The sequence below is a fragment of the Amphimedon queenslandica genome, unplaced genomic scaffold, assembly GCF_000090795.2.
Source record: "Amphimedon queenslandica unplaced genomic scaffold, v1.1 AMPQUscaffold_13448, whole genome shotgun sequence".
In the NCBI taxonomy this organism is placed as follows: domain Eukaryota; kingdom Metazoa; phylum Porifera; class Demospongiae; order Haplosclerida; family Niphatidae; genus Amphimedon; species Amphimedon queenslandica.
The window spans coordinates 171-2,474 of NW_003546316.1; positions in this window are offsets into that span (position 1 = coordinate 171).

Consider the following 2,304-nt stretch of genomic DNA (forward strand, 5'->3'; position numbering starts at 1 on the left):
ACTCCTGATTCACAGTAGTAATCATCACCAACATATGATGGTGTTGTAACTGTTGTACCATTATTACAGGGACATGAAGATGCTCGTGTCCCATCTTCAGTATATCCAATAGCATAAGTCCAGATATGTTGACGTGGATTGCTTCCATGAGTAATTGATAAACCATCAACATAAGTACCATCAATGCTGTAAGAACCTCCACTATTTGTAACAATACCATCTGTACCTCCAAACTGATATCCTCTGGCCTGTCCACAGATTTTAGTATAGTTCAATTCAATGGATGAAAAGAATGTTGCACTACATCCATTTCCTAATCCCTGAGATTTATCACATAGTGTTTTGCCTCCATATGTGTAGTTATAGAGACCTTGAGGACAGGTAGCACCAGGTTCTGTCATGTTAATGTATCCTATTCTTATCCAGCCTCCATTACCATCACAGTTACTACCCTCCATATCACAGTACACACTAACAATACTGCCATTACTTTGACTGATGTTATAATAGCCTGATGCTGCATTGGGAATGTTCTCTAATACTTCACTGCAAGAATGAGATTTGATTAATCCCAACGAGTAACATAAAGCCTTTGGTAGACCAGCAGTTGGACAGAAAATATATGTGTAAGAATTACTTTCATTCATTCTAAAAGCTTTTCCATTATTAGCAGATAAGCAGCAGTACTGGTGATAGAGGGAAGGAGTACGATAGCCAGTAGTACAGTGACCCATACCTGATGAGGCATTAGCTTCATACAATAGGACAATGAAGGAGAGAAGAAAAGCAAAGTAGTGTGAAGACATTCTCATCAAACTAAATCTGTTGCCTGTGGCAAGCACAAAAATTTAATAAGTTGCATCTGAGAAGTATACACAATATAATTAGCAATAATTATGATGAGCATATTCAGCATACCAGCCAAGACTGTAATTTGAGTCCACATACATCTTCTAGTGTATGCATGCATGTTTGTTCATAGCTGCCTAACAACAGTTGGCTTGGGATTGAGTGCATATTATAACAATGGGCAAATAACACACATATTGTGTTTGAATGACTACAATTTTCCATGCTGTTTATGCTGGCCCATTATCACTATGCCTTATATTTGTATGAACTCATTGTTGATTTAGATGCATTATAGAAAACAAAAAGCAATTGCTTTGATTATAATTTAATTAAAACTCACAATTCATAATCAAAATAATCTAACAATTCACCACCAACAACCTGGCCAAATGAACACTTGGACAAGAAATATGCAACATCTAATCATTGCAGTAGCTATGAACAGGAATATGGCAACCAGCAAAAGGAAAAGAAGTAAAATTACATTTTTAGTATACCATGACTATTCTTTATTTATTGTATGAATACTGTGACTGACTCAAAGTAAAATGTTTTGTTACTTAACTATTAATAATACCAAGGGTCCATTATATCTAAATATAATGGACTCTTGATAATACTAAAACTTACTAACAAACTATATATTATAGTGAAACAATCACAATCTAGCTGATCTACACAGTAACATTATGACATGTTATTCTTAATGTATTATTGTTCAATATCATGCACTCAACGAATATATATCTCAATAATATCAATTGGAGTAGCTTCATTAGGATATCCCCGACTGCTACACATCCTCAGCTCAATATCATCAGTAACTGACTGAGGTAAGGTTTTAGTAAACCAGGGGATTGTAGAACTGGAGCAACAAGGAGACTCAAGATAATCACATTGCTGACCATCCCACATTATGTCATCAGGATAAAATTTATTCGTAGCATAGCTTGTTGTTCCTGATTCACAATAGTAATCATTACCAACATATGATGGTGTAGCAGTTGTTGAACCATTATTACAGGGACATGAATATGCTGATGTTTCATCTTCATAACCTCCAACAGCATAAGTCCAGATATATTGATGTGGATTGCTTCCATAAGTAATTGATAAACCATCAACATAAGTACCATCAATGTATCGAGACTCTGCTCCACCATTTGGATAAATACCCTCTGGAGCTCCAAACTGATAGCCTCTGGCCTGTCCACAGACTTTAGTATAGTTCAATCCGATGGCTGAAAAGAATGTTGAATTACATCCATCTCCTGAATGAGATTTATCACATAGTGTTTTGTTTCCATATGTGTAGTTGTAGAGACCTTGAGGACAGGTAGCACCAGGTTCTGTCATGTTAATGTATCCTATTCTCATCCAGCCACCATTACCATCACAGTTACTACCCTCCATATCACAGTACACACTAACAATACTCCCATTACTTTGACT